General features: G+C 52.2%; 1 long non-coding RNA gene across 1 annotated transcript; it reads left to right on the top strand.

Annotated features, from left to right (window-relative positions):
* The first annotated feature begins 15,213 nt into the window (after positions 1-15,213).
* LOC109247689 (uncharacterized) lies at positions 15,214-26,324 on the top strand. Its single transcript, XR_002071831.2, has 4 exons — positions 15,214-15,750; positions 22,007-22,099; positions 22,804-24,088; positions 25,125-26,324. It is a non-coding gene; the product is annotated as an uncharacterized LOC109247689 (long non-coding RNA).
* The last annotated feature ends 1,228 nt before the right edge of the window (positions 26,325-27,552 follow it).

Here is a 27,552-nt window from a genome sequence, read left to right on the forward strand (position 1 = left end):
GCTCTTCTTCTGGCCTGCCTGTGCCTGGAATTTCACCATTAGAAAGCTATATCTTTGTTTCTTTTTCATCTCCGGGAAGCCGCTGTTTGCCACTCATGTTTCCCAAGGGTATGGCACTTGCTTTCTGTTTCCCCAAGCAGTATCGGTCCTTCCCACAGCCTTGGGAGGTAAATCAGACATTTGTCCCGAGTCACTCAGTTGGAAAGGGAGGAGCTGGGGTTTGAAGGGAACACTCCCCCCGGAGAGGTTCTCATCCAGCCGCAGGAAGTCTGAGTTGTTAGCTCCAACATACCGTTGGTTGTCCATTGGTCTAACAAACCACACTCCGCAGCTCGAGGCGAGGTGCGAGAGAGTCAGTTCCTGTCAATTACAGTTAGACGTTAAGGGCCTGCCTTGTGTCTCAAGCGTCGGGCCTACATCGTGCCTACCCCAGGACAGCGCCTGGCCTGTAGGACTCTACCACGAGAGCTGCGTGTGAACTGAAGAACTTAACCGGGGTCACACAGTTTTCGGCAACAGAGCCTGGAAGGGAGCCCGGGCCACAGGATTTCAGAGCCTGATCCCAAGCCTTTAACCACGACGTCACCCTGCCATCCGCGGGATGAACAGCCCAGGAGAGGGTGTGCGGAGTCAGGAAGCGTGGGGAGGGCGGTGCAGGCCGGGGGAACAGTCCAACCGAAGGCCCAGAGTGGGGAAGCAGCTGTGTGTGTCCTCGGGGTCACTGGAGGACAAAGTGAGAGAAAGTTCATGGAGATGACAACGAGGGGGCTGAGATTACCTGAGGAAACTCAGGGAAGCAGAGAAGGCTCAGCTCTTTCCCCAGGGACGTTTCCAGGGCCTGCTGGGCACAGCCTCCAGCCGAGGATATCTCTCTAAACCGTCTGGAGCTGGATTTGTTGCTTGTTTGGAAAGCACACTTCTCTGCCCTGCTAGGGCCTTTGGGGCACCGTTTTCTGGCGTCGGCCATCACCAGCAGCCACACTTAACACCAAGCCCCACGGCGGTCGGAGCGGGGTGGCAGCATCACCTCTAAGCTCTGCCAGGGATGGAACTGACCCCCCCTGGGACCCCAGCACCGCCGGGAACTGGCTGAGCTTTGAGGGGCTGCCTCTTCCTTGGAGCATATGTGGTCTTAGTGGCAACCGTGTACCTGGGCCACTAAAAAAAAAGCAAACAAGTGGAAATACGTCCCAACCAGCCCAGATGGGGGAGGCGGGAAGGGGCGGCCAGGAGGGTGGCTCTGGGGGAACGGATCCGAGACAGAGTCCTGGCACCTCCCTTTGCTGTGGGGCCTGGGCTGGTCTCTTAAGCTCTGAAATGCGTGGTGTCTCTAGATGTGATGTGCCATCCCTGAATACTCCCGTTGGCATCCGGCTCTAAGCGTGGAGGGCACAACCCAACTCAGAAGCAAGTGTTCGATCACGGTAACCCTTGGCATGGCGCCTGGGAGGTACTGACCAGTGCGTTGTCACACTTTCAGGCCAGATTCTTCCAGAACCTGGGCTAAGGGTTTGTGTGCCAACTGGGAAGGGAACGGGAACGGCAGGTGAGGGAGCCCCGCAAGGGGGGGAGCTCAGGTGAAGTGGCAGCCTTGGCCTGATCCTTTGGGGAGTTCTGGGCTCGTTTTGCTGGAGGTGAAGGAGCTGGCACCTGTCCTTCACATCAGTCAGTGATTGGCCTCAGGTGGCCGGGAGGGCGGGGGATGGTGGGGGGAAATTCACTCAAAGTAATCTCTACACCCAGTGTGGGGCTTGAACTTACCACCCTGAGATCAAGAGTCACACGCTCCACCGACCGAACCAGCTAGGCGCCCCAAAACAACAACTTGTTAGGACGGTTTCTGCGGGCCAGGAATCTGAGAGCAGCCTCCCTGGGTGGTATTGACTCCCTCAAGGTTGGGCTCATGCTGATCGCTGGGCCGCAGTCATCCGAAGGCTTGACTGGGGCTGGAGGAGCCAATACTAAGCAGGCTCACTCAGGCCAGGGGTGACTGGAGGCCTCAGTTCCCTACCACTGGGCTTTTCACAGGACTGCCGGGGTATGTCCCTCATATGGCAGCCGGGCAAGCGGTCCAGGAGACAAAACAAGGAGGAAGCCGTAATGCCTTTTGCTCCCGATCTTGGGCATCACACGCTGTCACTTCTGCCACATCTTACTAGGAGCCAGTTACTTGGTACCCCACGCTTCAGGGAAGGGGGAGTAGTTTTAAAAGGCAGAAATATTTCGGGGCGCCTGGGTGGCTCAGCCGGTTAAGCGTCCGACCTCGGCTCTGGTCGTGATCTCACAGTTCGTGAGTTCGAGCTCCGTGTCAGGCTCTGTGCTGACAGCTCAGAGCCTGGAGCCTGCTTCGGATTCTGTGTCTCCCTCTCTCTCTGCCCCTCCCCTGCTTGCTCTCTGTCTCTGTCTCAAAAATAAATAAACATGAAAAAAATACATAAAAGGGAGACATATCAAATAATTTAGGGATGTGTTTTATTTTTATTTTTATTATTTTTTAATGTGTATTTATATTTGAGAGAGAGACAGAGACAGAGACAGAGAGAGAGGGGGAGAGAGAGAGAGAGAGAGACAGAGACAGCAAGTGGGGGAGGGGCAGAGCGAGAGGGAGACACAAAATCCGAAGCAGGCTCCAGGCTCTGAGCTGTCAGCACAGAGCCCGACGCGGGGCTCGAGCTCATGAGCCTTCGAGCTGTGAGATCATGACCTGAGCCGAAGTCAGATGCTTAACCTACTGAGCCACCCAGACGCCCTTAGGGACGTGTTTTAAAGCCACCACAATGTGGTACAGCTTTGTTCCCACCTTGCGAGTAAGGGTGTTTGAGGAGCTCTTTCCCTGGACTCCCTGGCTAAGGTCCCCTCCCGTGTCATTCTGCCACCCGGTGGAGGGAGGGTGCTGTTGCACCTGTTGTTGGACCCACCCTCCCCCAGGCCCGGCCAGCCCTGCCCTCCGGACCTCCTCTCTGCTTCCCTGGGACAGCTCCCTGGAAGCTTCCCTCCTCTCTGCTTCCCTTCTCTTTGTTCCCAGAGACAGATGCGAAAGCTCAGAGACTCAGGGTTTCACCTTTGTGGGAAAGGGGTTCAGCATGGTCACATCCGCCAAGGATGCTGGGGGAGGTCTCTGAAGGGCTGAGGCGGCGCCCCTGCGCAGAAGGTCCCGTCCCCATGCGAGACTTGATTCTGGGCAAGGCCGATCCACTCAGCACACACCTACTCTTTGAGCCGAGGGTGAAGAAGTACTCAGCCACATTACCCACTCTCTGGCGAGCGTGCTTGTGAGGGGGGGGCTCCCAGGGAGGCAGAGTGAGGCTGGGAGACGTACATATAAAGTGCAGCCCCTGCCAACCTCTGTTCTGGCCTTTGTGCTGGGCGGCTGTGAGCATGCACCTTGAAGACCTCCAACCCAAGGAGGTTAACTCGACCAAGGGCCCCACCTCCTGGGTCTTGAATCCACCCTCCCATTTGTGCTGAGGCCACGAGGCTTGCCAAGTACCCATCAATACTGAGTGCAAAAGGGATACTAAGGCCAGCCCATCGATTCCTGGGATGTCCCTTAACTTTGGCTCAAGGACACCCCGATGGCTTTGCTGAAACTCCCTTAGACGGCGCAGGAGTCTAAGATACTCAACCTATGTTTCTCCCTCACTCGGAGTTAGGGTGGCCAGAAACAATGCAGGATACTCGGCTAAATGTGAGTTTCCGATGAACACAAACCGTTAGTATAAGTATGTCCCAAATACCGCACGGGGTAGGCTTATTCTAAAAAATCGTTGGCCGTTTATCTAAAATTCACATTTACCTGTGTGTGTGGGCTATTTGCTAAATCTGGTGACCCTACTGGGGTCTGACTCACCTTGCAGATTCCTCTGTTCTCAATTTTCTGTCCCACATGCAGTTCCTCTAATAAAATCTTTGCACGTTTAATCCCTCCTTGGCATCGACTTCCCAGAGGGCCCGGACTAACCCAGCAGGGCTGGGCCGGGAACGGGAGCGAGATGTCGGCAGTCTTGACTTACAAACTAGTTTCTTTACATCGGGCATGATCCTGGGAGTGGGGTCCTCTTTTGGTGCTCAAAGCCACGGTTGCAGGGGGATGGGGGGCTCCTCTCCCTGAGTCCGACTTGGAAGGCAGGTTCTAAGTGCAGGGAAATTCTAAATCAGTTCTGCAATTTTAGGGTGCCCAAGTTTTGCATGGGGGAATAGGAGGTAAAATGTAGATTCTTAGGTCCCCCCCTTCCAGATCTCCCAATGCTAGCGATCTAGGGTCAGGGGTCAGCAGTTTGCATTTTCACAGGCTCCACACTTGATTTGGAAACTGCTGAGGGAAAATAACTCAGCCTATTTTGTAAAACTTCCCATGAATGCTCCTGCCCATGCTTATTCAGGGCTCTCTCCGGGTGATAATTAATTTAGCAGTCAGGGTGTCAAAACTAGGACTGAGTTTGCATTCCTTTCTTCCCCTCCACACACTTATTTTTTTGAAGCCTCTTTCTGTGTTAGAAAAATTTGCTAGGAGTTTGGGTCCTTGGGAAGATATGGCATACTTTTTTTTTTTTTTTTTAATTTGATAACGAAAGCAACACAAATCACTTTTGCCTTGCCTGCTAGGAGGCTCAGAGCAAGATTTTTTTTTTTCTGTAAATTACAGTGCTTTTTCTAAATCAGGATTTCTGATACAAGAAATGCCTGCCTTCTGCCAAGCAAACACTTCATGACATTGTTACTGCTCTTTCATTCCTGGCCTTAATAGGGGCTTGTCTCTTTGTTTCTTATTGTAAACAGCAGACTTTGGTCCTTTTAGAGGTCTGTGGAGTAGAAACCAGTCGTCACTTACCTGCCTCCTGAGAACTGCAGGTGCTTCCCCGGGGGCCAGGATAATCTCTTCTGTGCTTCTGTGGGAGGGTTACAGTGGACACCGTAAAGCCACAGAGAGAGCATGGCAAGGCGGGTGGCACCCTGAAAGGCAGAGCTGGGTGGGGATCGGTGTGGGGGGATGGCAGTGGGCGGGGTAACCAGTGGGTTCGGAGTGGGTGTTGGCTGGGCGAGTCGGCAGGGGAGGAATGTCCTGACTCATCCAAGTCTTGGTTTCTCTTAGGGTGGAGGGCTGTCCCTGCGGGCTGGGGAATCTGGAAAGATAAAAACGGACAATGGAGCTTAATATGAAGCCAGGGGGGAACAGGCGCTAGGAAGTGCCAACCTGCACGAGGGACTGCATTTGGGGCCATCCGGCTAGGTGACATGGGGCAGGGGAGAGCTCCATCCGGAGAATGGGTGCAGGGGGTGGCAGTGGAGGGCCGGGGGCTCCGAGCCCCGGTGTCTTCCCTCTTGTGTGTCCTAGCAGTGTGCTGGCTGGGTGTACTGATGGAAGCCTGGGGTGGGGTGGGGGGTCCAGGCGTCTCTCCATGCGCTTAGCCCCAGGCTGCTGGCTCTAAGCCACCCCCGCAATAGGTTAACGGTCTGGCGGCTGGGGCCAGAGTGATCCTCCCTGCCCAGGAGCCAGAAGTGTCTGTGTCCTATCAGGACCCCTGCCCTTCATTATGGTGGTCTGTAAAAAGCTGTTCTCACCAGCCCTATGGACATGCACTTTTTCTTTTCTTCCTTTTTGAAAAGGTTTTAAGTAGCCACTACACCCAGCGGGGGGGAGGGGGGGGACTTGAACTCACGGCCCCTGAGATTGAGAATCGCATGCTCCACTGACAGAGCTGGTCAGGCACCCTGGGAATTTTTCTTTTAAATGGAGCTCCAAGGGCATCTGGGGGGGCTCAGTTGATTAAGCGTCCGACTTTGGCTCAGGTCACGATCTCGTGGTTCGTGAGTTCGAGCCCCACATCAGGCTTCTCTGCTGTCAGTGCAGAGCCGCTTTGGATCCTCTGTACCCCCCCCCCCCCACCCCGACACTAAACATTAAATGGGGCTCTTGAGCAGCTTCATGGGGTCCATCTGCCAGAGGGCTTCACATGGGGATCCACCTGCTGAAAGAAAAAGAAACGAGCCCAACCCTAGGCTCCCAGATGAAACACAACAGATGAGCTTTTATGCCCAAACCCAAAAGTGGCTGGGGGCTTCTGCTGACAATGGCAAGCCCAGACCGTGGGGCAGATGGGGCAGATGCCCACTCGTGGCAGCCGGAAGACCCTGGGCAAGCTGCTGGCCAGCTCGGAGCCCCAAAGCCCCCCAATAATAGAGGGAAATTCTGTCTTCTGTAAAGTTGTCTCAAGGGCTCAGGCGGTACAGGGGTGAGTATCCCGGCTACCAGGTCCTGGGGCTCTCACTCTGTCTCCAGGAAGGTGAGATGAGGATCTTGGGACTCGATTCTGGAGGGGGAGAGAGAGCTATCGGGGGCCCTGCTGGGCGCATTTGGGGAAATTAAGTCATAGACACACAAGCCCTCCAAAGGTTCCATTTCCCAACATGACAGAATGAAAGGGCCCCGAATTCTACAAGCTGGTATTTTTCCAGGCACGGCTCTTTCCCGCTCTGATTTACAAGCTGCTCCCAATGGGCTCCTGCAGAAACAGCCCTCAGGCTGTGATGACCCGACTGTAAACATTAAATAGCTGATGCCCGATGCCCATGGGGGCTGCTAAGTGTCGTTCTCAGTTGTACAGGGGAGGGGAGGGAGGGGAGGGGGACGGGGCTGGCCTGCAGAGGGAGAGAGCCCCCAGGGAAGCCCAGCCCGTGGGGGAGGGGCTGGCCTGGTGTTCGTGGGGGTGGGAGGGGGGGTGGGCTGGGGGTGGGGGACTCCCATTTCCAGGTCCTTCTAGCCCTTCTTCCCTCTCAGGTGAGCGCACTCAACAACCGTAATAATATGGGTATGTACTTCCCTCCCAGCCCCCCCCCCAGCTGGGAAAATGTGAGGCCACAGCCGGTGCGGGGAGGAAGGCCCATGAAAAGCATGAAAGGAGAGGCCCCAAGGAAGGGCAGGGTGGGGTGGGCAAGGCCCCCACCCATGAAGTGACCTTTCTATCTCGTTCCTCCGACTCGAGCAGGTGTGCGGCATTATGATGTGCTGGGGGTGGTGGGGGTCCGTGGAAGCTGGTGCGTGGCCACACGTGGGTGACAGCTGCTGCGGGGATGAGACGCAGTCGGCAGGACGGGTGTGGCCCTGGCTGACCCCCTGGCCGGGCCTCACCAGGACAGTCCGTGCCCCCACAGAGCCCCTGTCTCGGGGAAGAGAGGCTGGTGACTGGGCTGGGGGCCCCCACTGCAGGTGGCTTTGGTGGCTTGGAGGCTGGGCCCCCTTCCACAGAGATGGCAGTGATGTCTCGTCCTCAAAAGGAGAGAAGAAGGAAAAGGCCCCTTCCCCTTTGCCCTCTCCCCAGAAGCCTGGGTTTGTGCTCTAAGGGTGAGGCCAGATTGGAGGGAGCCTGGGGCGGGGGGGGGGGGGCAGGCCGGGGCCTGAGAATGGGAGCCAGGAAGGGAGGGCACTGGCAGGGAGGGGCTGGGAGAGTGCTTCTCGGACCCCCTAGGATTGTCCTGGCCGTCGCTTAGGCCGCAGGTTTCAAGGTCTGATTTTCCAGGCGTAGCTGGACATCTACGTGCAAATGCTGTTAGCTCATTTAAAGTAATTACAGACGGGCGCCTGGGTGGCTCAATCCGTTAAGCATCCGACTTCGGCTCAGGTCATGATCTCGCTGTTCGTGGGTTAGAGCCCCGCGTCGGGCCCTGTGCTGACAGCTCAGAGCCTGCTTGGGATTCTCTCTCTCTGCCCCTCTCCTGCACGCGCTCTCTCTCTTTCAAAAATAAACAGACTTAAAAACAAATAATTGTCAAGACAGTTTCTGACCCCCCCCCCCAAAACCCATCTGTGTCCATCAGCGGATAAATGGGTAGCAAAGTGGCATATCCCGACAACAGCCACGTGGCACTCTGCCATAAAAAGGAACGAAGCACCGACTCACGCCACAAGGTGGATGAACCTTGAGAACATCGTGCGGAGCGAAACAAGCCAGTCACAAAAGGCCCCATAGTGTGTGATTCCACGTAGGTGACACGTCCAGAGCAGGCAAATCCATGGAGAGAGAACGCAGATGGTTGCCAGGGGCTGTGGGAGGGAGGATGGGGAGGGAGTGCTTCATGGGTCCAGGTTTTATTTTGGGGTTTGGGGAAGGTTCTGGAGCTAGGTAGAGGTGATGGTTGTACAACACTGCGAATGTACTAAGTGCCCCTGAGATGTTCATTTAAAAATGGTTAATCTTATATCATGTAAGTTTCATCTCAGAAAAACCTCAAAACCAAAAACCCAAGGACCATCTGCCTCCAGCTACACACACACACACACACACACACACACACACACACACCATTAGTAACCTTTCTCTGCTTCAGGGGGGCGCCGGGGGCAAGGAGGCTCGCTGAGGCCTTTTTTTCCTTCCAAGGAACGCGTGTGGTGGTGTCCCAGGGGGGCCTGAGTCTGTGGAAGCTCCCTTGTCAGGCGAAGGGAGCAGGTTGTGGGGCGGCTGGAGGCAGGGCGTTAAGTGTAGAGGGCTTGAACGTAGGGAGGCTTCCCAGGCAGGGTTCCCCAGGGGACCCTCCTGTGATAGGCGACCCTGGTCGTGGGTTTGGGGCTGGGGAGGAGCAGTAGCCCCAGGGAGCGGGTGTCACAGTACTGTGGGTGTCCCCAGGGACCAAGACTGGCCTCCCCATTTTCCTGGGATTATACACTCCTTGGAATTTTGATAGAACCCAAAGGAGGTGTGGAGATGAGTGATCCGGGACATCGTCCAGGGAAAGATCTGACTTAGGAAAACACGGAACTGTGGTGCCGGGTCTAGGGACCCACGCAGAGCACCCTGGGAACCGCCGTCTGTAGGGAGGCAGGCGGGGCGGATGAGCGCAAGGGACAGAAAACTCGAGTCAACTGGTTTACAGCAAAGGTGGATGCGGGCACGAGCACAGGGGGTAACTGGCTTGCACGTTCCTCACGGCTGGAATGCTCCCTCCTCCCCCACCCCAGACCTATTCTGTTGTTTTACTTTCCCTGCACATGTGCTGGATTCTCTCACGGGCCCCCGCCCTGGACCTTGAGAAGGCTTCCCCTCCCCCCTCCCCCATACCCCGGACCTTGAGAAGCTCCCTCCACCTCGCGGGACCTTGAGAAGCCCTTCCCCAACCCCCCCTCGCGGGGGACCTTGAGAAGGCTGCACCCACCTCCGGCGTCTCTCAGCTCCAGGTCTCCCGGCTCTTTCTGACTCAGCCAAAGCTGCCCAGAATCTCACTGTGCGCAGGGGCAGTGCCGGAGGCCATCCTGGTGGCCAAGGGTGTGCAGTGTCCCCACCCCCACTGCTGTCCCACAGTGGGGCTGTTCTCAGCAGGCTCCGGCAGACGCACCAGAACTGGGGAGTGTGTCCTTCTCTGGAGGATGTAGGGGGCTGTCTCCCGAGGGAGAGGGAGTGGAAGCTGGGTGGTCAGATGAGCAACCAAAAAGCTATCTGGGAAGGCTTCCTGGAGGAGGGGATGTCTAAGCTGAAGAGTGAAGAGAGAAGTTCGGGTGATGATTGTGAGACCAGTTGGGGGAAGAAGCACCGGCCGGTCCCGGAGGCAGGCCACAGCACACTCGGGGAACATGTGGTACATGTGGCAGCGTGGTGAGAGGTGGCATTCCTGAGGTCAGGGGGCCATCGCTGAAGGCTGCCTTTGCCAGGCCAAAAGCATATCGTCTTATCCTGGGGACACTGGGGAGCCATGGAAGGTTTTTAAGCAGGGAGTTAATGTGGTCAGATTTACATGAAGGAAAGACAGCTCTAGGGGTGCCTGTGGCCAGTTGAGCATCTGACTCTCGGTTTCCATTTGGGTCATGATCTCACGGTTTGTGAGTCTCAGCCCCGAGTTGGGCTCTGCGCTGATGGTGCGGAACCTGCTTGGGATTCTCTCCCTCTCTCTGTCCCTCTCCTGCTCTCTCTCTGTCTGTCTCTCAAAAATAAATGCATACATATACATATATGTATATACATATGCATATATACATGTATATATACATATATATACATGTACATATACATACATATATATACATACATATACATGTATACATATACATATATATGTATATGTATATATACATATACGTATATATATATACATGTATATGTATATATATGTACATATACATGTATATATGTACATATATATGTATATATACATGTATATGTGTATATATGTACATATATATGTATATATATGTACATATATACACATATATACATATATATGTATATATACATATATGTATATGTATATATGTGTATATATACATATATATGTATCCATTTATTATATGTATAAGTATATGCATATACTTATGTATGTATATGTATATGTATGTACATGTATATGTATATATATATATATGTATATATATAAGACGGCTCTAGATGCCATGAGCAAGAGCCAATACCTGTCATATATAGAAAGAAATCCTCAGCAGGGGTATGGCTCCACCCACCCACCAGAAAGACTCCCTTACTTTAATAATAACCATCTGCAAATTTTGATATTTAAAAAAAATTTTTTTAATGTTTATTCATTTTGGAAAGAGAGAGAGAGAGAGGCGCAGAATGAGAGGGAGACACAGAACGTGAAGCAGGCTCCAGGCTCAGAGCTGTCAGCACAGAGCCCAAGGCAGGGCTCGAACTCACCAACCGCGAGATCATGGCCTGAGCCGAAGTCGGACGCTCAACTGACTGAGCCACCCAGGCGCCCCCCACCCCCAATCCCTTCTTTCTTAATTGCTTGCTGCACAAAGACCAGGTCTTCTCCAGTGAGTTGAAATGGAGCATAGGCATGGATACTGGGATAATTCACATCCACAAAACGTTTTGGCCTGAAATGTTGAAAGAAAACAGGCCAACCTCTGCCTTCCCTCACAAGAGTTGACAATAAGGAGTGTCTTCCACTTACTCAGCTGATGTGGTCTTGGTGTGAACCCCAGGAAGGGTCGAACAAGCCACCCAAACCTTCTGCCAGAGTTCATATCTTTCAAGGGAGTCTGGAGTCAGTTCTAAGGTCTCCTGGGATCTCAACTCTCACCTTCCTTTACCTCCTGTCCCCTTTACCCCTGAGACTAATCCTTGAAACTGGGTTAGAACCTTACTGGGTTTCCTGTAATGGATATTTTCTTTAACCAAAAAATTTTTAAACATTTTTATTTATTTTTGAGAGATAGACTGTGAGCAGGGGGGAGGCAGAGAGAGAGAGAGAGAGAGAGGGAGACACAGAATCCGAAGCAGGCTCCAGGGTCCGAGCCATCTGCACAGAGCCTGACGCGGGGCTCGAACTCACGAGCTGTTGAGATCATGACCTGAGCTGAAGTTGGACGCCCAACTGACTGAACCACCCAGGCGCCCCACGTGATGGGCATTTTCAAGGGCTACGCATGGCTGTGGTCCTCGGTGGCACCTGTCAGGCAGGCAGGGTAGACGCACAGCTGGGATACGTGTCCATCCTGGACAAGGTGGCTCACTGCCCCCTGTAGGCTAATTAGCTTCCCACCAAGTGGCTGCTTGCCCTCCTGCAGGGCTAATACCGTGTTGGGGTCTCGGTGTCTGTCCCTGGCAGGCACAGCTCAGCAGCGGCAAGAGCCGGATGACCTTTGGGAAGCAGATGGCCATGCGGAGACCCCATTTCTGCCACGGGGCTACTTGTTTCCGAGCCCACTGTGCAAACCCTGGGTGGTCAGGGACAGGCACCCCCCAGAGGGGAGGAGCTTCCTCTAAGGAGTCACTCTGGCAGGTGCAGGGGTTTCTGGAGAATCAGAGGTCAGCTCTTTCAAGCGTCTCTACCTGCGTCCCAACCGGGTTACCGCTCACAGACGTCAGCCTTCACGCAGCTACTGAAAACCAGGCAGAGAGAGGGGAAGGGGCCTGCCTGGGTCCCCTCAGGAGCTCATACCCATGCCAGCGCTGCTCGTCCTTCTTCGGGGCTCTACTGCGTCACAGCGTGGGGGCAGGGGAGGGGGCGCCCCTGATTCCGAGAAAAACAAACGCCCTCAGATTCCCTTAACTAAGACAGACTACAGTTACTGCAAGGAATCGCCCACTCGGGAAGCCAGGGAAACCCACGTGGTTCTGGGAAAGCCATGAAATTGGGTCCCCCGAGGCCAGAAGCCATATAGATACCTCTGGGGGCCACAACAGGAGGAGCTAGACATCTCGACCCCGGGAGGGGGCACTCCCTCCCTCTGGGCCTGCCCTCCTCTCTTCTTCCGTTCGCTTGGCCTTTTACTGTTCATACTGGAGGGTTAGGAAATCGGATAGGCACAACAAAGAACTGTGACTCCTGGGAAGATGTGCCATCAGAGGTGAGGGCGCTTTAGTGAATCTCCTCCTGCCCTTCCCAACAGCACGTGGTAAGTATGACGAAGCAAAACCTGTCTGTCCCCCCCCACCCCCACCCCGGGGTAGTCTCAGCCATCATCTTCCACTTTCTGTTCCACGCCTGGCAAAGTGGCCTCTCTTTCTGGTCCGCTTTCTGCCAAGGGTGAAGGCCGCAGGTTCCCGTGTGTTGAGAGGCGAGGACCAAGCGTCCACGTAGGTTTGCTAACTTGAGCCGCCTCCCTCCAAACCAGCTGGTGCCAGAACTCTGCCCTGGGAGCCTCGGCCGAGCCTCAGAGGATTCATCACCCAAATCAGGCGTTTTGAGAGAGAAAGGGAACTTATCATACCGACCCCAGGAAAGTACATACACACTGGGCACCTTCCGGGCAAACCAGGGCTCGAGCTCCGTGTTTACCCAGCAGTACCCGATTTCCCGGTTGGCTCTCCTTTCTGGCGAGCACAGCTCCCTTGGTGAGAGATCCCAGAGGGGGAAAGCAAGCGACGTCAGGATCTGAAAACCAAAACCCACCCTTGAATACCTTACACAAATGATAGACTTTTGATTGATGTGGGCTCAAGCTTAACGCACGTCGCTGAATTATTGCACAGGGACGATAAAAACCAGAAGGGAAGGGGCGCCTGGGTGGCTCAGTCGGTTAAGCGTCCGACTCTTGATCTCGGCTCAGGTTCATGATCTCACGGTTCATGGGATCGAGCCCCTTGTCGGACTCTGTGCTGACAGTGCAGAACCTGCTTGGGATTTTCTCTCCCCGCTCTGTGCCCCTCCCCCATTCTCTCTCTCTCTCTCTCTCTCTCTCTCTCTCTCTCTCTCCTCTCAAAATAAATAAATAAACATTAAGAAAACCCCCAGAAGATAATATTGTGGAAATACCAGATACCAGTAGTGAAGGGAAAAAAAAAGAAAACGTTGAAAACCTCTTTCTTTCCTTTGATGGATCTGAGAATGACTTGGGACCCCAGCTCATCACTTGAGAACCGTGTCCCTCTGGGCACATTGTTGAACTCAAGGCTGTCTGTGATCTTGGTACCACTGGGGCCTCCTTGCCCCGCCCCCCACCCCTTGCCGGGAGATTTGGCACTCTTTTTTTTTTTTTAATTTTTTTTTTTTTAATATTTATTTATTTTTGAGACAGGGAGAGACAGAGCATGAATGGGGGAGGGTCAGAGAGAGAGGGAGACACAGAATCTGAAACAGGCTCCAGGCTCTGAGCTGTCAGCCCGGAGCCCGACGCGGGGCTCGAACTCACGGACCGCGAGATCGTGACCTGAGCCGAAGTTGGACGCTCAACCGACTGAGCCACCCAGGCGCCCCGAGATTTGGCACTCTTGACTTAAGAGTGTCAAAGGGGCACCAAAGGGGTAGATAATCCAGAGTTTTTCTCATAGTTCTGCAAATTCCAATTCCAAAGCCTTGTTTTTTTAGCACTTTTTCTGTCCCTCTGTCCCCTCTGTCCCCATGCTCCGTGCCTGTGTGGGTTGGTGCACATCAACCCCAGATGTGAACCTTAGCGCCTCCTTCTTTCCACAGGAGACCCCACCTTTCCCCACACTGCGTGGGTTTGGAGGTGCTGAAATGCCCAGAGTCTAAGAGACCCCCAAAAACGAACCACCAGAGTCCAGAGTCAAAGCTAAGCAGCAAGGGTCATTTATTGCAGGTTCGAACCTGGACCTCTGCGCCCTCGTTGCCGGTGACGCCGAGAGGTCCTGAGAGAGGTTTTTACACCCCTTTTATAGACAGGTACAAACAAGTCATGGGGAAATCAGGAATTTTCCACAGTTACAGAGCTGCGATTGGTTGGTGTTTAAAGTTGGACACTTAACAGTATTCGATTGGTTCCTGCCTTTAGGTCAGACCACAACCGGGGGTATGGGTATCACAATGATTGATCAGGAATACACGGATGTGCCAGGCAACAATGATTGATCAGGAGTACACGGATGTGCCAAGTAACAATGGTTGACCAGGAATATACGGATGTGCCAGGCAACAATGATTGATCAGGAATACATGGGCGCGCCAAGCAATTGTACAGAAGCGGAACAAGCTGGTTAAGCTTGGTTAGGTTTCAGTTTCCCATAACTTAAGCTTTTAAGTTTTAATTTTCTCAGGCCTCTCAGTGCCACTGGGCACTGAAGACTTGAGGGGTTACCCAGAGGAGTCATCACACCATGGCCATCTGCCATCTGGGTGGCTCCAGGTATCCCCCCCCCCCCCCTTTCCACGGTTGTCTTCCAGCGTTCTCTCCCCGCCTACTCTCCCATCCGCTGCACAGATCCTTGGAGAATACACTCCGGTCCCCTTATGACTTCTGTCATGAGAGCAGTATGCCCCTACACGCCCCTGACCCCCTAGCTCTGTTTTAAAGCCTCCCCCTGAATTCTGGAAAAGAACATTTTCGCCATCCCATTTCTTGAATGAAAGCATCGAGAATAGATCGGGCACACGGCACCATGACCATCCTTGCAGCTGTAGGGATTCTCAGTAGTGGTTTCTGAGCCTCTTTGAAAGCTTTCGCCTAACGGGCACGTTGTGTGGGTGCACGTATTTTCCTAAGGCGCTACTCCTTAGCTCTTACCAGATTTTCAAAGGTGTTCGTGACCTCTGAAACGAGAGCCCAGGCTTTGGAGTTTGATGTCCCATTTTACTTTAAAGCCTCAATTCTTGGGGCACCTGGGTGGCTCGGTCGGTTGAGTGCCTGACTCTTGATTTCGGCTCGGGTCATCCTCTCCCGGTTTGGAGCATCGAGCCCGGTGACGGGCTCGGCACTGACAGCAGGAACCCCCTGCTTGGGATTCATTCTCTCTCTCCCTCTTTCTCTGCCCCGCCCCCTCCCCGGAAAGAAACAACCATTTAAAACTTACATTCTCTATTTCTATGAAAGGGGTGCAAGGTTGAGCTGTCACCTAAACTCACCAGCAATTAATAGAGCCCTCTTTGGATTCACAAAAGGAACCAAAAAGGAAAAAGGTGGATGCAGAGCACCTGTACCCCCCTTTCCCCAAGACAACCGGGCGCCAGCTGGAGGAACGGGAAGGGTCGGAAGGGAAATGGCTAGTCACTGAGTCAATTTCCAAATACGAGCAACAGAAACACCAACTGGAAGTGCATTAAGCAATAAAAGTAGCCAAGCTCGGATGTCTCCAAGGGTGAAAATTCAGCAGCTCGGCGATACTACGGAAGACCCCGGCTCCTTTCCGTCCTCAGCCCCGCTTCGCCCCCAGGACGGCTGCCTCAGTTCCAGTGGCAGCGGCGGACCCGGCAGCGACCGGTGATAACAGCAGTGAAACACCTCCCCGAAGCTCCCCAGAACCCTTCACTCGTTTCTCGCCGGATGGAATCACCTTGCGTGGTGCCACCTAAACCAGTCACAGGCGAGGGGAACAGAGCTGCCAACATTGGCTGAGTCTCACGGATCAGGTAATTCCCACGGAGGGAGGTGGTTACCGGCACCGAACTGGGTTTCCTGGGAGGAGTGACTGGGCAGGCGGCCCCGGGGGGGGGGGGGGCACAGAGAGACTCGATTACTGGTCTTTGGGTGGTGGGTGAAAGATGGGGGCATGGAGGGCGTGGCCAAGGAAGGGGAGGAGCGAGATGGTGGGCCAGACAGCTCTCCCTGCTCTTAGGAGGTTCTGGTTATTTCCTTACAAACCCCAGGGCAGGGAGAGGCTGCGGAGGGTGATATCTGAGCCGCTGAGCGTAAGCTGTGTTGCGTTTGGCCGCTTCTCACCCGGGGAGACTCTCGGATGAGATCTCGTTGGCAGTCTGATCACGGCGGGCTTGGCTTCAACATTTCCATTGCAATTCGCGAGCCGTCGACTTCCTGAGACTGAACGTGTCCTTCCTTGTCTCGGGCTCTTTAAAGCTCTCTTCGCTTTGCACTTCTTTACCATGTCTTTAACTTTCTTAAGGTCTCAAAGAAATAGTGTCGTCATCTTTAGCGTCTTGTCTAGACACTCCGAGTGGGAAACGGGTGCAGATTTCGGCTCAGATTCTGTCCTGCGTGGGTATCAAAATGTCTGGTCTAGTTACAGCGGTCGCCTCGGATCCCTGCTGCCCTGAAAGAAAGGAGATACCTTTCTACTAATGTATGTGACCCCCGTCACGTAGACCTTGACTCGGATAAACAGTCAGTAGCCAACCACCAGTCCATGGCTGGGAGTCATCTCTGTCTGCATGGCCTCCTTTAACACGCATTTTATTTTTTTTTAATTTTTTTTTTTTAATATTTATTTATTTTTGAGACAGAGAGAGACAGAGCATGAACGGGGGAGGGGCAGAGAGAGAGGGAGACACAGAATCCGAAACAGGCTCCAGGCTCTGAGCGGTCAGCATAGAGCCCGACGCGGGGCTCGAACTCATGGACCGCGAGATCATGACCTGAGCCGAAGTTGGACGCTTAACCTACTGAGCCACCCAGGCGCCCCTAACATGCATTTTAAAACCAAGCGATATTGCAGATAACCCATTGTGTGTTTTTTTTTAATGTTTATTCATTTATTTTGAGAGAGAGGGGGCACGCACAGGGGAAGGGCAGAGAGAGGGGCAGAGGGAGAGATCCCAAGCAGGCTCCATTCTGACAGCACAGAGCCTGACGTGGGGCTCCATCTCACAAACCGTGAAATCATGACCTGAGCTGAGATTAAGAGTCGAACGCTTAATCGGCTGAGCCACCCGGGCGCCCCAGAAATAACCCTGTTGTTCTACGTTCCGGCCATGGCGCGGGTGTCCGCGCGAGTCTCGAATGAAACTTGCCACAATGCTTCCAGAGCACCCACCAGGTTAAGCTTCCCGGAACAGGAAGCCGCCAGCCTTTGTGTCTCCATTCCGTCACCCTCGTTTCACTGAATGCAATTTGAACAGTGCTTTTCTCAGTTTCTGGTTCCTCGAGGTCTGATGGACACCGTGGAGTCGATGCCACTGGTCGAGACGGGTCTGGTTAAGAGAGAGCGTTGGCGGCTGTGCAGGGCCTGGAGGCTCAGAAAGACAGTCTGCTCCCACCCAGCATCTCTTGGATACGTGGGAGCTCAGATCTGTACGGAGTGGGGGGAGGGTTGAGTTTTGTTTGGGGGATGGGCTGGAGGAGACACAGGACGTTGGGAGGGATGCTAGGGAACTTGTTCTTTGACCCGGGAGAGAGAAAGGGATTGGAGACTGAAGCTGTTCAAGGGGGAGTATTTGAGGCCTTGGATCCAAACACAACTGTCTCGGGGCCAGGGGGGAAAGGGCCCTGGCTGGCCTCTACTCCAAACCACTGATGGCCCGCCGGTGGCCTGCACCTTGGTGTCTGATATGGGGCGGTGGCAGTGGGGAGGCCCCCCAGAAGTGGAGAGGGGAGGGGAGAAGTCGCAGCATGTTAGCAGGCCCGGAGGACACCCCCACGGGACGCCACGCCTCGTCTCTTACGTGGTGGCTGTGGGACAGTGGCTGGAACTCGGTGCGCCAGGGCTGAAGCCATGGGTGGCTGGCCGGCCACCTCCGTCCCTTCATGCGGCCTCTCCCTGTCGTCTAGTTTCGGCTTCCTCACAGCATGGTGGTCTCAGGGCAGTCAAAACGCTTGGAGTTGGTTGGAGGCTTCGCAGCGAGGACGGCAGGTGGAACATGGTAGAATGTGGATCATCTCTTACGGCCCAGCCTGGGAAGTCTCACGTAGCATCACTTCAAGGAAGCACACCGTTCACTGAACCAGTCACAGAAGCTCACCTCACGTCCAGGGAAGGGGAATTAGACCCCACCTCTCGATGGCGGCGGAGGACAAGATTCTAGAAGCACGTGGGGGACGGGCAGGGGCGGGAGACGTTGTTGCAGCCATCTTTGGAAAACACAGCCACCACCGCGTCTTCCGTGCGGGGCGAAATCTTCTTCTGAGCCTTCCTCCAAGGCCTCTTTTAAGACAGCCTCAGTCGGTGACTATGCTCCTTCCTGATCAGCATTCAGCCACCTTTCCTACCTGCTTGAATCTCCGCTCCTCCCCCGGGCTCATTTCTTCCTGAAGCCTGTTTAATATGCAGCACCTCAGACGGAAAACCTCTCCAGCTCTCCAGCTTTCCTGCTGGGTGAGCCTTTCCCAAAAAGGGGTTGAGCTAACAGTTCTCAAGAAGGAAGGCAGTGCAGAAATCCATCAGAACGCTGACGGGGATGCAGGGTGGCCCCGGGGACACTTGGCTGATGGGAACATCCTGCGTTCTTTGATCTGAGCGTTGCACACACCAGTGAGATACTTAATTACACGGGGGCTGAGCAGATGGGGAGGAGGACAGGGAGAGTGGAAAGCTGGGGGCGAACCCAGGGAGATAAAAACGACTTGGAGACCAGCAAAGGCTCACAGGCTATGTTTTCCAAGCCCGCAGGCATGTCAGGACTGTCCCAGGTCGCCTGTAAGGGAATCAGTGCCAGTTGTCACGCAGCCCGGTTAAGGATAATAATATGCAACAGGCCTAGAATCGGAGCCTTTAATAATAATCATTATTATAATTACAATAAATGTTCTTATATTATCAACAGAAAATAGGTCCTGTTTAGAAGCCTGGAGAATGATGCAAAAGGGAAGGCCGGGATGGGAACCTTCAGAGGCAGGACAGCAGAGGGACAAGGGCGTTCCCATGCAGCTGTTAAGAAAAGTGGACTCATGGGCAAGCAAGGTGCTTCTGGCCAGGAGAGACCTGTTCATGGAATCACTTAGGTCCCCTAAGGTGACGCTATGCTGCCACCCTCTCCTCCCTGCGGGTGTTTATGTTTTTTTTTAGGTGGCAGTGAAATTACAAGACCCCACATGCCCTTTACTTCCTTGTAATGGCAGCCAGAGAAGGCGGGACTTGGACCCCAGCATGGATTCTGGCTCTGTCACCCCCGAGCCTTGTGACTTTGGGGAAGTCACTTAACCTCTCTGCATCTCTGTTTGCTCATGGAAACTGCGAAGGGGTAAACGTTGTACCTGCCTCTGTGTTCTGATAAAACGAGATAACATGGGGTCGCCTGGGTGGCCCAATCCGTTAAGCGTCCGACTCGTGATTTCGGCTCAGGTCACGATCTCACGGTTTGTGGGTTTGAACCCGCATCGGGCTCTGCGCTGACAGCATGGAGCGTGCTTGGGATTCTCTCTCTCCCTCTCTCTGCCCTTCCCCTGCTTGTGCCCGCCCTCTTTCTCAAAAATAAATAAACTTGAAAAAAGGAGATGATACGAATAAAGTATTTGGGAGAGCCTTGGATCCAACTGGTGCTTAATCAGGTCTGTTCTCTTCCTGGTTCCTCTTCATTCACCCACCAAGCATCTTTATTTCATTGTGCAGACAGTCTCGAACTTATTTCTTTTGCCAGGTGTGCATTAAAGAAGCAAGGTGTTTATAGTCAAAACATGGTTATAATAAGGGCCAGGTAATTATCTCTCTGGGGGATTCAGCAAAGGAAGATTCCTTTCCAGAGTCGTCTTCTTATGTTTGGGCTTTCCAAACCAACTTTTCTGCAAGGGGGGGGTCTTCCCCTGGGGAGTTGAACATCCACCTCCTCTCCCAAAGAGCAGATCTAGGCCACGAGTCAGGGACGTAATCCACCCGGCATCCTGGCTTTGGTGTTTGGATCCAGGATCGCAGATTTCCTAGCCGGTCACCTGCTGCCATCACAGGCTCAGGAAGGGACGTCTGGCAGTTTTGCTGTGGAGTCTCGGTCGGCGAGGCACACGGAAGCCTTGGAGGGCGGACTCCGGGTGCCCTGCTCAATTCCAGCCCTTTATGAGCACACCCCAGAGATCATCTTACTCCCTGTCCCTGGAGAAAAATGCCCTCCGCATCCCTTCTTAGGCAGAGATGCCTTTCTCCTCTGGGGCTATGTGGTACCTGGGACCCCGAAGCTCCCCCTGAGCATCGACACCCTGATGATTTCTGCCGGGCCCCACGCCCTGCAGACACAGCCACTCCCCTCCTGCTCACATTCCTAATTCCCAGCGGCGAGCTGGGCCCAGAGCGGTGCTCACTGGGTATTTGTTGACCGGAATCAAAGCGAGGCAAGGCAAGACCTCTAGCATTCTTCCAACCCTGATATTCCATGATGAATTTTTAAAAAGTGCCTACCCAGTGAACCTCATTTTCAGAATCTAATTAAAGTCTAAAATAGATGTTGTGGAGTTCGAAATTTCACATTACAACTCAGATGTACATACAAATGTGACTGCGAATTTTCTCTCGAAATGATTCATTCTGCTTTGAAGCTTCATTTCTTTTCACTTAAAATTGCCTTTAAAACTAACAGCCTCTGGAATAGGGAAGGGTTGCTTAAATATAACACAGAAAGCACTAACCAGAAGGGGGAAATTGCATAAATTGGACGGCGCTAAAACGGAGAACTTTGGGTCATTAAAAGATGCCCTTTGCGGTGTGAAAAAGAAGTCATGGGCTAAGGGAGGATATTTGTAATACATATATCCAACAGAGGATTCAAAGTACATAAAGAACTCACATACGTCAACAGATAAAATTGACAGCTCGATAGAAAATAGACAAATGGCTTGAACGGGCACCTGACAAAAGAGAATATTCAAATATTCAGTAAGTACACAAAGGGGGGCTGGTCTTCGCTCCGGCTGCCATAGCAGACTGGGTGGCTTAAACAATAGGAACTTATTTGTCGCGGTTCTCGAGGCTGGGAAATACAAGATCAGGGCGCCGGCTGATTTGGTTTCTGGTGCCAGCTCTTTTCCTGGCTTGTAGATGGCGATCTTGTTGCTGTGTCCCTCTGCTGTGCAGAGGGGGAGAGAGGGAGAGGGAGAGGGGCCCTCTCTGGTGTCTCTTCTTCTAAGGACACACGAATGCCATTGCAACCAGGCCCCATCCTGATGACCTCATGTAACCAACCTCAGTGACCTCCTTGTGGGCCCTCTCTCCAAATACCGTCACGCTGAACGTCAAGGGACGTGTGCATTTGGAGGGAACGCAGTTCAGCCCCATTCAAGGCTCGACGGAGAACTCTAAGGACATAGCAGCCTACATCCACCGGAATGGCTAAGGCAAAAGGCGACAATCCCGAGTGTTGGAGAGAATCTGGAACATCAGCGTGTCTCCTGCCTTGCCCCCGGGAGGGCGAAGTTCGATAGCTCAGCAGAACTATTTGTCACTGCTGTAGCTGAACGTCCGCAGACCGTTTGCCCCAGAAATGCCACTCCTAGGCATACGGTGAACCATCATGGGTGCCTATGTTTGGGGAAATAAATGTACAAGAATGATCATAGTAGCCCTGTTTGTAATCGCTGGAAACCAAAAACTGCCCACATGCCTTTAGTGGTTACAGTGACACTATTGGGGGCTGATCCGTGCCCCCCACTCCCGCCCCCAATTCCTGTATGGAAGGTTCTAACTCTAGTAACTCAGAATGTGATTGTACTTAAAGAGAGGACCTTTAAAGAGACGGTTCCAATGAAAAGAGACGGGTGGCATGGACCCCGTGCCAGTCTGCCTGGTGTCCTGGTGAGAGGAAATCTGGACACACAGAGATGCAGACGTGTGGGCGCACAGAGAAAAGGCTGTGAGGACGGGGCGAGAAGGCGGCCATCTTGCAAGCTGGCCTCAGGAGAAACCGGCCATGCTGGCACCTTGATCTCGGTCATCCAGCCTCCAGAAGAGATGACTCTGGTTTAAGCCCCTCCCCTCCCCACCCCCCAACCCTGGTCTGTGGTATTTTGTTACAGCAGCCTGAGCTGACCGGGACAGGCACACTCGCTTCACTAGAAGACACCACACGGGCAATGGGAACGCAGGAGCCGTGATGCGTCCCGCACCAGGTGAGATCCCACAAACGCGATGGGCACCTCCCACGAACGTGCTGGTGGGCCAGGGGAGCCAATCACGAAAGGATACCAAGTACACCTTCTGTGGTATAAAGTTCAAAACTGGGCAGAACCAGTCTATGCGGTTTGAAGCTATCATATATCATATCATCATATCATCATATCACCATATCATATCATATCATATCATATCATATCATATCATATCAATCATATCATATCATATCATATCACACATTCATATCCTACATACAAAAATGTGTACAACTGACTTGGGGGTAAAGTCTGCAAGGGGAATTAGGGAGACACTGGGTGCGGGTAAGTCCTGATTCTTGATCTGGGTGCTGATTACATGGGTGTGTTTTCTTTATGATGAAAATGCACCAAATTGGGCACCTATGATTTATGTCCTTTTCTGATCCTTGAATAAAAACTTTACCAAAAGCTTTGTGTACACTATGTCCTTCAGCCAATGTAGAGCACACGCTCCCAAATAAAGTCCTTTGTCTTCAGGAAGGCATCTTCCCTAGTGTTTTTCCTCTTGATATGAGAGCAGTTGAGGAGGGTTCTGTAGGGTTGTCCTTCTCTGCAGGCTCCCACTGGTCTGGGTTGAGGGACAGCTCATCTGACCCATCTTTGGGTATTGGCTCTTGGTACTGCATCCCTCTTCAAGTGTCTGTGGCTTGTGTCACCTGTAGTCTGTTTTCTCAGCATGGGCAACACCCTGGAATTTCTTCCGGAGAGATGGGTTCAGCCCCACCAGCATGTGGTGTCCCTAGAGTCATGCAGTGCATAACCTACACAACGGTCCATGGCAGCCCTGATCCTCATCTCACTTCCTGGGGGTCCTGTGGAGCCTGTGAGACCTAGACATGCTCTCCATTTGCCCCCACCTCACCTCTGCCCTCACCTACTGTTACCGCTGGGCCTGCTTCCCTCTTCTCTATGCCTCACAGAGACTTGAAGGTAGGCATTCCCTGGATGTCTTCTGGAATGGGCAGGTGTGGGGGGAGCCAGGATGAGGAGGACGATGGCTGTGAAGTTGGATCCGTCCTTCTGGGGGAAGCCAAGGGACTGAGAACAGCAGGGGTAAGGAACAGAGGGACAGAGGGAGAGAGTCATGAGTCTTAGCTCCCGTTTCCCCCGAGGCCTGGCAGGTCCCACCTCCTGGGCCTGAATTACTTAATCCAGAAAATCCCCCTTTTGGCCCAGGCTGGTTTGAAACAGCTTTATGCCCTCAACAATCAAAAAAGTCCTGACTCATACATCCATTAGTGTTTTTTCCCCCCAAAAAAGCAGACTTCCTCCAAAGGTGAATTCAGACATCTGGCTCCAGGAATGCAGAAACATTTGTTCAGGATTTAACAGAGTGAGTCGGGTTGGGCCACCTCTTTGCCCCCTTCCCTTCTGACCATCCAGGTCAGGGGTTAAGCCAGGCTCAGCCTCAGCCCGAGTTCCCCGATCCACAAATGTTAAGACAGGGAATCCAGCTGGTGTTCAATGAATATGCGTTTGCTCAATGAACAGCTCGAATGAACGTGACATAGAAATACCAGGAAATCTACTCACCGACCCAGGATTTATCATCTTAGGTGCTGCTTTATCTTATGGTGATGATGAAACGTTTCTGGGAATATGGGGCTGACAAAAATTCAGGCATTGGTGGTGGGAATGTAGATTAAACCGTTTTGATTGCAGAGGCAGATCTAGTTTGCAATATTTCCCCATGGTTACAGCTGTGGATCTTGATGACCTGACTATTTGCAGAAGCGCAGTCTTTCCAAGAGCCCCTGCGAGAGTCTTTTCAGGAAGGCCGTGTCAAGAAGCCACGAGGATGTGCCACCACAGGACGTGATGTGCCCAGTGGAAACATGCAACAGACATCAGTGGAGGAAGTCATGTCTCTGGAGTGATGACGGTTATGGGAACACGTGGAAATGGTTCTAGAAAGCAGGAGGCAACTCTGCCTGCCTCCAGAGACAGGTAAGGCTTCCCAGGTCCCCCAAGTCCCCGCAAGGACAGCCTTAAAAGACAAGGCTCTGCTGGGCACAAGGTGCCCACTGCCATTCTCATGGGAGGGGTGAGCGGGTTTTTGTCTCCTGTATACTCCCTCTGCAACCCCAAATGTTTTGAAGGCTCTGGTTACACGCCTGTCCACTCAGCAGGTGCATGGGGTGGTAGGAAACGACTTAGCACACGAGTATTCCCCCTGAAAATGGGTGAGGGCCTACTCCCAGGAATATCCACTCCTGCAAAGGGTATCCGTTCAACTTGGAGGGCTATGGATTGCTAAATTAGATCCCAAACCGCTTTCACAGATTTATGCTGTCACCAAATGCGATGCAGCACATTCTCACTGGCGTTAGATATGAAGATTTTAACACTTTTCCTTTTTTGATAGGTACAGAGTGATATTTATTGTTGGTTTGTGTTTGTATTTCTATTTTTATTTAAAAAATTTTTTAATGCTTATTTATTTTTGAGAGGGAGACAGAGCATGAGCAGGGGAGGGGCAGAGAGAGAGAGGGAGACACAGAATCCGAAGCAGGCTCCAGGCTCCGAGCTGTCAGCACAGAGCCCGACGCGGGGCTCGAACTCACGACCCATTAGATCATGACCCGAGCCGAAGTCGGACGCTTAACCGACTGAGCCTCCCAGGTGCCCCTGTATTTCTGTGTTTTTTTTTTTTTGTTTTTTTGTTTTTAAAAAAAAAATTTTTTTTTTTAACCTTTATTTATTTTTGAGACAGAGAGAGACAGAGCATGAACGGGGGAGGGTCAGAGAGAGGGAGACATAGAATCGGAAACAGGCTCCAGGCTCCGAGCCGTCAGCACAGAGCCCGACGCGGGGCTCGAACTCAGGGACCGTGAGATCACGACCTGAGCCGAAGTCGGCCGCTTAACCGACTGAGCCACCCAGGTGCCCCTATTTCTGTTTTTAAATAATGCAGTGGGTAATGTTTTGAACATCACGTACTATATATTCATTTCTCCATAATCTGTTCTTTCCCTTCTTACAGGCTTGTGCCAGTCAGCATGGGCCAGGAGGCAGAGGCAAGACTCTCCAAGGCAGAGGAAGGTGGCTACAGTGTGAATCAAAGAGGCCATTTCTCTGCTCTGAGTTTGGAAGCAGTCTTAAAATCTCATAGCAAGACCCTGGTCTTGCAAGTCAGACTTTTCAGAGAGAGAAAGGGTTTTCTTAAAACTCCCAAGGCTGGAGTTTTCACACATCGAAAGATCAAAGCTCAGAAAAGTTGGGTGATCGTTTGGTGAATCATAGAGGAGGGCAGAATGCAGATAGGACAAAAGGGAACTTCTACCTCACAGGAAGAAGAACAGGTATCTTGTGACTTGGGGAAAGAAATGAGAAATAGGGCGAGAAAAGGCAAGCGGGGTCAAGTTCTGAGTGTGCTGGTTCCCCCCCACTCTACCCATTGGGATCAAACCCCAGTAGGGAAGGGAAGGTAGAAACACCCAGTAGTTTTAAGCACTCTGAGAACATCAGGGCTTGTGCGCCCCAGTCCCTGAGTGTAGCCTAAGGAGTCTTCTCTTTCAGAGGAGCCCTGGGGTCAGCCTGACATTGAATCCATCATGGCGCCCAAGTCATGGAGTGGAAATGGTTGAGAGAGGTGCTTGGAATGCTAGGTGTGAGATTAGAATCCCTGGTTCATGACATACGGTCCAGCACGAAATGTGGAGGAGGTCCAGAAGTTCCTGTGTGCCACAGGAAGACCCAAAAAGTAGCTGGGGTGCTACCTGGTGAGTTCACTAGGTTGTCACCATGGCAAATGGCAGAGTGACCAAAGCTGAAGGATGGACTTCTCAAACTGGGGATCAAATGGGGATCAGGCCTCGGGGAAGCAAGAGCCTCAGGGAGAACCAGGTAAGACCACGGCAGCCGGCCAGAGCCTCCAACCTGCAAGCATCATATAACTGAGTCAGAAGATCTGAAAATAAGGAAGTTTCCCTTGCGAGAAGTCGCCATCTTGGAATGGCGAAAGGAAAAACTTTGTAGTTATGGAGAAACCCAAAGATGAAGTAATTATCCAAAAGGAGATGATTTTACACCAGGAGACTCTGAGATACCATAATGGCAAGAACAAGAGTCTTTTGCCTGCGGTGATATGGGGCCTCTGGAGCTGACTGGGATTTTGTTGGCAGTCACATTACGTGCACTTGGGCAAACTCCACCTCCACAAGATACTCATGACTTCTTTAGTAAGATAAGATAACGGGTCATTTTTTTCCAGTTATAATGGTGACAGGTTCCTATTTTAGAGAGTTTGGGGAACAACACTGTAAAGAAGAAGAAAATAAATGTCAACCCGTCATCTCACAGAATATAGATAACCACTGCTACCATTTCCTTCCTGTCGGTTTCTATGTGTGTTGTGTGTGTGTGTTATTGTGACTGCACATTTGTACATCTTGTATGTGGACGGGATTCTTTAACGCATGAGGCGCACTTTTGCTTGTGGGAAGGAATACCCACTACTTTGTTACTTTATTATCTTCAAACCATGAGCAATTCCAAATGTCCGCAGTAGTCATTACCACTGAAATGGAAATGTAAGAAATTAACAAATTTGATTTCCCCCAATGCTTAAACATTGAAGTATGACCAATTACACTTCCCTAGACATTTGATGACAAATCTCCAATACATCAAATGAGCTCATGTGCTTTTAAGTGCCTTAAAATGGGGACAGAACATGACCACAATTTGACAAGGATTTCTGTATGGAACGGTGCTTGTACTCACACTCTTAACAAAGGTGCCAAGACCATGGATTTATAGCCTCTCTTCATCATCATCTTCTTCTTCCCGTGTTTATCTCTCCCCAGGGGCACAACTTTCCTTCCCTCAGCCTACAGAGCTGGGTGACTGCGATGGGACAAAGGACAACGGGTCAGGGACTTTGCAGATTATTGATGCGGACAGCTCCGTTACGGTTTGATTTATTGTAAACCTTGTCTTTGCCCCCAGAATGACACTTGCTCTGGTATTTTTCACTCCGTAGCCTGACCTGTTATGATCCTGTTTTGCAATTGTCCAGGGGAAGGGTGGTTGGTAGGGGGTGTTGCTGGCCTGATTTAGATAAAAATCTGTCACACTGGGAGCGCCTGGGTGGCTCAGTCTGTTGGGCGACCGATTCGGGCTCCGGTCATGATCTAACAGGTCGTGAGTTTGAACCCCGCGTCGGGCTCTGTGCTGAAAGCTCAGAGCCTAGAGCCTGCATCGGATTCTGTGTCCCCCTCTCTCTCTGCCCCTCCTCTGCTCATGCTCTGTCTCGTACTGTCTCTAATAAATAAATAAATGGTAAAAAAATTTTAAAAAATCTGTCATACTGAAACTACAGCCTCTCATTCTCATTGACTATTTGACATATAATATTGACATTCTTGTTTTTTCTCCTAATATCATTTCATAATTTTAATGGCTGCATA

Source organism: Panthera pardus, unplaced genomic scaffold (assembly GCF_024362965.1).
Source record: "Panthera pardus isolate Hobbes unplaced genomic scaffold, ASM2436296v1 HiC_scaffold_8, whole genome shotgun sequence".
Taxonomy (NCBI): domain Eukaryota; kingdom Metazoa; phylum Chordata; class Mammalia; order Carnivora; family Felidae; genus Panthera; species Panthera pardus.